The sequence below is a fragment of the Columba livia genome, chromosome 29, assembly GCF_036013475.1.
Source record: "Columba livia isolate bColLiv1 breed racing homer chromosome 29, bColLiv1.pat.W.v2, whole genome shotgun sequence".
NCBI classification, from domain to species: domain Eukaryota; kingdom Metazoa; phylum Chordata; class Aves; order Columbiformes; family Columbidae; genus Columba; species Columba livia.
This window is the reverse complement of record NC_088630.1, coordinates 1,051,921-1,063,339: the sequence shown is the minus strand read 5'-3', so window position 1 is coordinate 1,063,339 and position 11,419 is coordinate 1,051,921.

The following is an 11,419-nucleotide window of genomic DNA, read 5'->3' as shown; positions in this document are numbered from 1 at the left end:
TCGTTGTAAATTGATATTTTCACCCATAACCGGTTTATTTTAGGATGTAAAAATGGCTTTTTCTCCCCACAAATAGGATGGTTTGGGGTGAATCAACCCCCCCAACCCAGTGCGCTCCATTAGCCCTAAACCATCCTCAACAAATGGGTCCCTCGCTGGGAGCATCTCCCCATGCGACACCCCCCGAACAGCTTCCAGCCGCCTGTTCCTGCCCCCCCGGTGCCCAAATCACGCCTAAAGCTTCGCTTAATTTTTCCCCGCTGCAGCATCAGTCCCGGCTCCTCTCGCTTTTCCTGCTTAATGAGTGTAACGAGTCACCGGCCTCGTTGCAACAACCTTGGTCACGTTATTGGGCTCCGCTCTGCTGGATTCCCTCGAATCAGAGCATCCTTGCTTTTGCCAGCAAAGCCGGGCTTTACTGAGCTTCCAGTCTGGGTTTTGGTGCTGGTTTTCTCCTCCTTGCAACTGGAAGAAGGGTGAGGATTGACCATGGCCGTCTCCACCAGCAGAATCCACCTGGGGAGACCATGACCCATTACACAAGGGACCTTTTTGGTCCCATTGTGCCTTAAGCGTTGTGTTTGGATATCAAATAAAATACCTTTGAAACCCTGAGGTCTGAGCTCCGGACCCTTGAGTATGAGGGAGCGAGTCGTTCATGGCGTTGGTGGGACAATGTGACTGTCGTTGTGTGGCCTTGAATCACTTTCGATCTTGACTTTTCCTTGAGTTGGGACCCAGCTCAACAGTTGGGTTGGGTCATGGTGTGGTGGGATGATGTCGCTGTCCATTGAGTGGCCTTGAATCGACTTCCATCTTGACTTTTGCCTTGAGCTGGGACCAAAGTCAATGGTTGGGTTGGACCATGGCACGGTGGGGGACAACGTCACTGTCATTGGGTGGCCTTGGGTCAACTTTCACCTTGACTTTGCCTTGAGTTGGGACCCAAGTCAACGGTTGGATTGGCCATGGACATGGTGGGACAATGTGACTGTTGTTGGGTGGCCTTGAGTCAACTCTCACCTTGACTTTGCGTTGAGTTGGGACTCAACGGTTGGTTGTGTCACCACTCGCCAAACCCAACCCGTATCACTTTAATGGTGAAAGTGCCACTAATTAACCTTCAAAACTCAAATTTTGGGGACAGAAGTATTATAAAATGGTGCCGCTGGAAGGAGGATTTGGGGTTGGAGGCAGCGGGGCGAATGCAGGGCTCTGGCTTGAACTGCCCTGGGCTTTGGCCACCTTGGGGCTGCCAAAATTTACCATGTGCTCGTATTTTGACCATCTCATGTAAGGGTTTTTATGAGGGGCCAACTCTGGGCTGAACCCATGGTGTTGGAGGGGGCTGGTATGAGAAGTGCCGGGGTTAGCATGCAAAGGGCTTGTGTTGCTGCCTCCTCCTCTCCCCAATTCTCACCAACCCTTTTATTTCATACTCTTTTCCAAAGGGAATTCCCAAGCTGAGCTGTTTCCCATAGGATCACCCCACTCAGCTGGTCCCCACCCCCAAAAGATGCTGAGAAAATGGTACCATGACGCATCCCCATCACCCAGGTGCTACACTGGGTACCTTCAGGCTCACAGGGACACTCGGGGGGACGTTTATTTCCCCTGGACCAAGGGATCTGTAGAGTATCCCGCATCGTGGAGGGATCTGACCCATCATCATCCTTATGATCAGGTAGGAACAAGCAGAGCGTGGTGCGAGGAGCTGTGACGGCAGGAGGCCGTGGATCAGCATATTTATGGCCACCGGCAGTCCATTCATCTGCGAGAGCCGTGTAAAAAAATCCCTCGCCATCACCTACAAGCAGCGCCGCTCGTTAATGGGTATTAGCCTCTGACCCGGAGATTTATGTCCCGCTTCCCGCGGGATTGAGCCGAGAGACGGGCTGGGAATCGCTGACCTGGCCTGCTCGAGGCTCCGCGGTGGTGGGTCCAGCCTGGTTGAGCTGGAGGGGTCCTGGGTTTGGGGTTGGGTGGGATTTACATGGTGCTTAGAGTCGGGGGTTTTGACCGGGAGGTGGAGATGGAGCGAGGCAGGGATGGGTGGAGTGATGGGTGGATGATGGAGGGATGAATTGATGGAGAAATGGAGGGATGGAGAGATGATGGATGGATAGAGGGATGAAGGGATGGGTGGAGGGATAGATGGATGAAGAGATGGAGGGATTAATTGATGTGGATATAGAGGGATGGAGGGATGGGTGGAGGGATAGAATGGGTGAAGAGATAGAGGGATGAATGGATGGAGAGACAGAGGGATGAGAGATGGATGGAAGGATGGGATGGATGGAAAACACACCCTTCACCTTCCTCCGTGGGATGCTGGAGGAAGAGGCATCCCACCAACCCATCAACCATCAACCCACCAGCCCATCAACCCACCAACCCATCAACCCACCAGCTCAGGAGAAGGATCCTCCATCCAAGGAGCCCAGGGGATTTCCACAAGTGGAGGACTTTTGGGGTCAGCCCCTCCTCCTGGGCCCCATCCCTGCTCCCCCCACCCCAAAACACCCAAGACCTCCCACCCACAGGTGGCCCCTCATCCCTGGGACCAGCTCAGGAGGGGACCTCAGTGGGTGCTCACACCAGCACCCATGGGCGCACATCCCAAGCCACACATTTGGGAGAGAGAAAGATCTTGCTGAGCAGGGGGAGGAGGAGCAGAAGGTTGGAAACACGTTCTGCTCCACGGGCCATCGTCGGGGCCGACGTCTGCAGATTGCAAAGCAGCAGCAGGAAAAAGAATATATAAATATATATATATACACCATAATCGGTTCATTTACGGAGCAAACCGACTCCCGGCATATTAATATCAGATGAGGGAGAGGGAACATCTTGATCTTTTCCGCTCAGCGATACCTTGTCCTCTCTCTCTTTTACGGCTCACAACTGGTTTGCCCCTCTCCGCAATCCTCCCCTTTTTGTTCGTCTCCGTGCGCAGGAAAAGCCGCTGAAGCGGCTCGAAAACATAATTAGAAATCTAAATATGACATTGCCGTTCCACCTCCGAGCCCCCGCGCCATAAAACACCCGCGCTGTGATTTGTAAAAGCCGCAGCGAGGTCGGCGGAGCAGAAAATACACCCGAGCGTCCCGACGGGTGAAGTTCATGATCGCTTCGAGTTTTCAATTACCTCCTATTAATGTATTTACTCGCTGTATCTTTTTATCAAGCTAAAAGTTGTTTTATTTCCTACGCGGGGATGGCTTCACTTGCCTAAATGGCACATATTTCAATATTAAAGCCGCCGCGCCATCGTCGCCGGCATGAGAGATGCCTCTGGGGAGCGGAACAGCAGCCGTCGGCGTCTCCGTCCTCTCACGGAGTTTAATTAAGTGGGAGTTGGTCGTTATGGGTGGTCAGTGCTGACGCCAGCAGGGGTGGAATGTTCTGGAATGAAGTGGGATTCAGCCCATCATCCTGCTTGTTGGGAAGGTGCTGGTGGGGCAGGGAGAGGGGGATGTCAATGTCTTCTTCCTTCCACATCAATCATCTCCGTGCCTCAGTTTCCGATCAGGAGGAGCTCGGAGTCCAGCTTTGCACTGAACTAAGCTGATTCCTCCCAAAATGACCCGGCCAATGTCCCACACTTGGAGAGGAGATGGGTGGTGGGACAAGCTCCTCAGAGGTCCCCAAGATGCCACCGTGGCTCTCAAAGCCCAGGACGCTCCCTATTTTGCTAATACGTGGATATTTGGGGACAATTTCTTCCCCAAAGGGCTGTTGGGCATTGAACAGGCTGCCCATGGCGGTGCTGAGTCGCCATCCCTGGGGGGGTGAAAAGACGAGGTTCTCGGGGACATTTTAGTGCCAGTTTTGGGTGAATTTGATGACATTGAGGGTCTTTCCCAACAAAATGATTCTCTGATTCTGTGCCATCCCAGGGCCCGTTTACGTCATTCCCATGGATGAATCGCGTCGTTCCTCCCCAAAACTCATCCATTTTCAACGACCTCCTTCTTGGTGCAGGATGGAACCCCTGCACAAGAGCTTCCCCCACCCTTATTTTTGAGCTGAAACCCAGCGATTTCACCAACACCAGCCCCAAAATCGCCTCCCACCCCCTGCCAAGTTGGGATTCTCCATCCCACTCCCAACCCTATAGGATTCACTTTCATAGGATGTATTATTAGAGGATCTGTCCCTATAGAACTCATTCCTGTAGCATCCCTACAGGATCCATTTCTCTAAGATGCATCCCTATAGGTTCTCTTCCTAGAGGACACACTCCTATGGGATCTATTCCTATAGGATCTGTGATGTGATTCTATAGGATCCAGCATGCGCTTCCCTGTGATTCTTTCTTATGGGATGGCTTCTTATGGGATTCCTTCCCATACAATCTCTTCCTATAGGATCCGTTCCTATAGGATCTAGCCTCCCTTCCCAGGATTCCGGGTTTGTTGGTGGAAACTTTGATCCCCATGTTATCGCTGCTGCTGGGATTATATTTATTTAAGGGAATAACGTCGTAATATGTTAAAAAGCATCTCAGTGTTTCCAGGTCCATCGAGTCAAGGAACTTCCCCAGCTAAACGAGAACCCGGCTTTTTATGGCAACAATTATGCTAACGATAACATCATTAAACCGCACGAGAACGACCCCTAAATCAACCCAGAAAGTTGCCCCTTCAAGAAACACCAAATCATCCCGCTCCCAATAAACCGATCGATTGAAGAGGTTCCCCCGACCACCGCGAATCCGCCGGATCTCTTATTTTTTAAGAAGATTATTTATGGTTTATTTTAGACACCAGATCATTTGGCGCTTGTTTCATCAATTTGTCACTGTTTTTATTGTCACCAATTGCCCATAACTGGAGTGCATTTAAAATGTCATTGATCTTGATATTATGGTGTCATAATATGACAGTAATAGTTGTATCTTGCACAGAAAGCCCACTTCCTAAGATTGATGGCTTTCACCGTACCAATTATATTCTGTCCATCTCAGTGATAAAGAGAGCGTTGGAGGCATTCAATAGATAAATTAGATATCTTTTCAATTATTTCCTTTATTTTATAGGGTCACGTGCCTGATTAACAACTTTTTACTTCTGTTATTAGCCGGGAAAATTTTCGGCGCTCAACTCCCCGCGCTTTAATTTTGCCGGTGGAATGAAAGATGGCGAGGGCGCTGTAATTGTCTCCAATCTTTCTTGCTCTCCCTGTGAGTACGTGAGGGTTTCTCTCTCCTTTTTTTCCCAACATTTAAAGGAAAAAAAGCCCACGAAAACTCATTTTTCCTGGAATCCGGCCCAATCTGTGAGCTCAGCCCCGTTTTCCGCCGAGGTTTCGCTCCGTCTTGTCTTGATTCGAGGGAGTTTTGGTATGCGGAGCATCCCGTGTCAAGGAGGGGACGAGCCCCTTGAGATGAGCGTGGGGGTCTCCAAACCTCCTCCAAAGCCAAGGGCTGCTCACCAGCCCCCCATCGCTGCTCCTGACGCATTTCGGGGGGACACAAAGTGGTTGAGCTCAAGCCTTTGCTGGGATGGAGCCACCATGACCCGCAATTGGTTCTTTTTGAGGGAGAATGGGGCGGTTTTCGGTGGAATTTGGTTAACCCTCTTCAGCTTGGACACTCCCATGATGTTGCTGCTGTTGGGGAGAATTATCACCCACGCCCACCCATTGGTCACCCACCTTTGTGGGGGATCCTCCAATCTCTCTCCCTTGGCCACCAAGTGAGTGTTGGGGACCAGTTGGGACCAAGTCTTGGTTCTACATGGTCCCAGCGAGGTGAGGTCGCTCCCAACCAAGTTCAGCGATGCTTCGGGTACCACTCTGTGGTGGAATGAGCCCGTTTGGATGTGCCAACCTCCGCTTTGGGATCCATGAGCACCTGGAAAGACCTGGACTTGGAGCCACAGAAATTATCCAAGGGATGGAACTCTGGAAAGATGGGGACAGACTTTTGAGCAGGGCCTGTCGAGACAGGACAAGGGGTGATGGTTTTAAACTAAACGAGGGAGATTCAGGTCGGATAAAAGGGCATTTTTGGCACTAGGTGGTGAGAGGTGGTGGATGAACCATCCCTGGAGACATCCCAGGCCAGGCTGGATGGGGCTCTGAGCAACCTGAGCTGGTGACGATATCCCTGCTCATGACAGGGGTGGATAAGGTGGCATTTGAAGGTCCCTTCAACCCAAACCCTCCTGTGATCTCGTGATTCTACGCCCTTATCATCTGGGCAGCCAAAAGGACCAACTCCAGCACTTCCCTGGCCACATTCCTTCTCCCAACCTTCACCCCAAGCTCCAGGTTGTTGTGAAGGTCCAGGGTTTACAACACATCAAATCCCCCCCAAATCACCTTTTTTTCTTCCCCTGAGCTCTGGACCAGGCCCAGGGCGATCTCATCCACACCACTGAAAACATCAGCTGGGAAATATTTCACCGATGGGCAGCAGGGGGGTCTGCAGCTCTTCCCCCCCGAGCTGCAGTTCTTCATCCTGATCGGAGAAACACACAAAGAACAATTCAGGTGGAGTTACCGTAAGGAGATTTATTGCGGCCAGGGAAGCACATGTGATTCGATACCGAAGCATGAATCACGGCGGGACAGCCGGGATGTATTTACATTTGTACCCTGCGCGCATGAATATTGCAAGGAGAATACAAAGTCACGGAGGTGACGACTCTCAGCGGGTAGGGCTGGGGGGGCTCGGTAAGTTATGGGAGGGGGCGGCTGTAAATTTGTGGGTGCACAGGGAATAAAAGGGGTGATCATAAGTGTAAGGCTGGGCTGTATTTGTGCTGCAGGGATTTCTCTTCTCTTCTCTTCTCTTCTCTTCTCTTCTCTTCTCTTCTCTTCTCTTCTCTTCTCTTCTCTTCTCTTCTCTTCTCTTCTCTTCTCTTCTCTTCTCTTCTCTTCTCTTCTCTTCTCTTCTCTTCTCTTCTCTTCTCTTCCTCTCCTCTTCTCCCTTCCCTTCCCTTCCCTTCCCTTCCCTTCCCTTCCCTTCCCTTCCCTTCCCTTCCCTTCCCTTCCCTTCCCTTCCCTTCCCTTCCCTTCCCTTCCCTTCCCTTCCCTTCCCTTCCCTTCCCTTCCCTTCCCTCTCCTTCTCCTTCTCCTTCTCCTTCTCCTTCTCCTTCTCCTTCTCCTTCTCCTTCTCCTTCTCCTTCTCCTTCTCCTTCTCCTTCTCCTTCTCCTTCTCCTTCTCCTTCTCCTTCTCCTTCTCCTTCTCCTTCTCCTTCCCTCTTCTCAAAAGTCTTTGGATTTAATAGTTGCTGCAGATGGAGAATCCATCACAAGGGCTGGTTGCATGTGTTGATAGAGAACTTTTCACTGATCCTCCCTAAATCTCAACGCAAAACCCGACACCATTTCACGCCGACCCCATCGCCTCGCTTGGCTCCTCGTCACTCAGCTCTTCTCCAAGGTGAGTGTGGTGTTTCTCCGTGGTCTGTGCTGAAGTGGACACCCAACAGTGGCCTTGGCCACCAGCTTGTCCCCATCAGTAGCTTCCCGCTGTCTCACCGTGGAGGGACCAAGGGGGTTGAGTGTCTTGGTAGGAGGTGTCCAGCTCAAAGAGGGGCCATGGGAGAAGGAAAGGGTCCAGGGTATGGGTCAGACCACTAGAGCCAAGAGCATGGTGCACCTATAGAGGGTGTTCTCAGCGTCACCTCTTGCTGATTTTGGGCCCATTCTGCCAGTAAATGGTCCATTCCTTCATGGAAATCACCAAACCATGACCATGACCCAGCACGGATGCTTTTGTTCTCCATCGGGGCTTCATGGACTCATCACCCACTTGTGATGAATGAACTTTTAATGGAGAAAAATACATCACCCTATTTTAAGTGGGACGTTTAAGTGAAGCTGATGATTTAAGCAACTTAAAGTCCATTAAACAAAGGGGGAACCTGGATCTTAGAGTCCCATCCATTTGGAGGAGCGTCTGGCCTGGGATAAACATGACGTTAAGTGGCCACCTGAGCATTGCTAAAACAGACATTTGCCTTCCTAATAAAGTGTTTTTAAGCTCTAGTAATGGTTACCTGGAGAGCGGTTCGTGTTAAAATCCCTCTGCTGACATACTTCAGTAGCTGCCCATCAACTAATGGAAATGAGTCATTTAGATGTGAAGACACCGGGAATATTTTGGCTGTATTTAGAGGAGAAGGGGGATGGTACAAGGAGCTGGGTCTCTTCCAACCCTCAGACCTTCCTCTTTTGGTTGTGGGGAGTGAGATGGAGTGGTGAGGGGTGGGTGGGTTGATGGATGGAGAGAGGGGTGGATGGATGGAGGGATGGATGGAGGGAGGGATGGATGGATGGATGGATGGAGGGACAGATGGATGGATGGATGGATGGATGGATGGATGTCAAAACCAATTGTGTCATAAAAAAGAGCCAATCAGAGATGTTTAGCAGATCCAGTGAGGTCCAGGTCCAGATGTTTAGCATCCAGTGAGGACTTTGCTTTTCTGTCACTAAGTGATAGGACAGAGGCTGGACTGGAGATCACTGGATTTCCATCAACCACATCTGGAGTTGGTCCATCTAAGTTAGCAGAGATGCTGAGTCAGCTCTTAGGTTAATACTAAAATGCTCATAACTCCTCCCAGATTCAATATTTTGGGGCTTCTTGACACATTATGAGGAGCCTTGTGATAAAGACACCAGGTCCTGCCTAAACACAGGGCAGGACCCTCAGTTTTCCCTCCTCTCATCTGCAGAAAATCCACCTCCGAATCCTCCAAACCAAAGACCCTCTGGAGGCACCAGGAAATTCATCTCCGGAATTTAAAGCAAACCTTCGGATTTTAATGTCTGGGCTCAGCAGAGCATGGAAATATTTGCTTAACTTTAAGCATGTGCTCAACACCCGTGGGAGCTCGGCGCTGCCAGGCATTGGATTTCCTCCCCGGTTCGTCCATCGTGGGAGCGGAACTGGGAAGCGGCGAGAGCCAAGGGTCGGACAAACAGGGCTATGATGCCACCGCGAGATTCATGGGAGGGGAAGAGACCTACTTGCTTTTCCATAATTAATAAGGAGAAGACAAGAAACCTCCTCAAAGGCTTGGTGGATGCATTTCCCCTCCCAGTGCCCAGCTTTATGGGGTCATTTGCAGCCAAATTCCAGTGCTATCTCCACTATAGATATGGTTTCCTTGGAGGATTGGAAGGTCCCATCCTGCTCGCGGTCTCTTGTGCTTGGAGGGGTCCAAATACCACCCCAATGGCCACGTCTCAGTGGCCACAGGAGACACCCAGGCTGGGAAACTCTTCTCCGTCCAACCTGATCCAAATTTTGATGACCCCACTGAGATCTTGGTGGGGACCAGGTTGGAGATGGAGGTGGTGAAATCACAGAATAATGTTATTTGGAAGAGACCCTCAAGATCATCAAGTCCAACCGCTAACCCAACCCTGGCACTAACCCATGTCCTTGAGAACCTCATCTCTGCGGCTTTTAAACACGAATGGCTGGTGACGAAGCCCATGAAAACAGGGTCTGACCTCCGGAAAGGACCTGGGGGATGGTTGGTGTCTTCAGAAGGGGCGTAGATACCTGGAGATCCATCCTCCAGGGCTGTTGGATCCTCTACTCACCCCTGCCAAGTAATGGTGACCATGGCCAAGTGATCCATCAACGTGCAACCCCAACCTCTCCAATCATCTCCCCATCCTCAGGGCTGGAAAATCCATGCAAAGGATGGGATTTTCTCTCTCACACAGACCAAAAGCCCCTCAGGATCCCATTTATTGTCATCAGGACCTTCTCTCCTCCATGCACGGGGTGTATGATGGTCCCAGTTGCCATCAGCAAAAGGATTCGCTGAGAGCGAGTGCAGCAAAGCCCTAACGAAGACAAGCCGCTGTAATTTTTACCTTGAGGTTACCTGCCAAGCCGCTTTCCCCAGGGATCTATAGATCAACCGAGGGTGTGAATTTAAAGCTGGGCCAGCTAAATTACATTAAACCTGCACGCAGACCTTCTCATTCCAAATGCAGCCAGCCTTAATTCAGTTTAGCTTTGCGAATTAAGCTAAACTGAATTAAACCAACTGTAATTCTGAATAAGTGTCCAGTAAGGGGCTTCATGTGCTCCACCTAATCCACTTTAGGAGTTGATTTGGATTAATGCTGATGAATGTCCCCTCATAGATACATCTCGGTGCCACTGGGCTCTGCCAACACGCCGTGCGGCGAGGATTTACGGCATACCGGCTCGCCCGTAACCACCTCCCTCATGGACCTGCTCCAAAACCCTGCTCTTTCCTCCTTCCAGGAGATGCTGAGGTTGGGGTTCAACTGCCTACTCCAAAACCAGGATCCATCCAGCTCCACCACCTCACTGGCGTTGGGTTTAGCTGGGTGTTTGGTTCCTGTTGGGTCGATGGAAGGAGGGAAAACACTTATTTGGGCATCTTTTGGGATATTCCTGGTGGATTTGCAATGAATTTAGCCCTTCTTTAAGACCTGAAGGTGCTGCTCTCTCTGCGTTGACCACATAGAGTCTGGGCATGAAGCTCCTCATTTAGGCATATCTATTAAATAACTAACATTATGCAGACCAAAGAGGTGTCCCTGCAACTAATTAATATCACAGAATGATCCAAAATGAACACAGGTTCAAGGAGCCAAACTTTGCAACCCACAGCTCTTCATGCAAGGAGGAACCTGCAAAAATCCCCACCCAGACAGTGTCGTCCACCCACATCCCACCGCCCACGGAGGCACCAGACCCCAACCATCGTCAGCTCTTTCCAAAACGACCTTGGCGAAGTCCCTGCGTCACAGAGGAAAAGCGTTATCTCCTTGACTTTGTCCTTCTTTTAGAGTCTGCTGACGCGTTAACTGCCAACGCCGCGGCCGCCGGCTTCATTTCTCTTGCACAACGGCCAATTGGCAACGGATCAATACAGGGGAAAGTTAGGAGGACGGGAGCAAAATAAATGATTTCTCTTTGGGAGGCAACGTGGAGACGACAGGGAGCAGAGCCCCTTTCTGACCCACCGATGGGTCCGGTCCAGAGCAGCTTTTTGGATGGCGGATCCTGCTAAGGTACGTTTGCACCCCATGGCTTTGGCGTGCAGCTGTGTGGTGAGTAAATTGGGGGGAAAACTCATAAATTGGCTCAGAAAATCCCTGTCCTGTGAAGGGTTTGCTGGATCCTCTCCATCACCATGTCCTTGTCTTCTGCACCACCTTGTTGGACCAGCTCTGCGTCACTCCTTGAAGGGAAGAAAAGCCTGGGGACGGCTGAATGGTTTATTCCAGCACTAGTTGTGGGGTTTAACTTATTTAAATAGAAAATGTTGGTCTGGGTGGGTTATCTCAGCTCAGGGTCAATGGAGAAAGGTGGAGCACTAGATGCAGGTCATGTCTCCAGGGATGGAGCATCCACCACCTCTCTCGGCAACCTGGACCAGGGTCTCACCACTCTCAGGGCCAACAA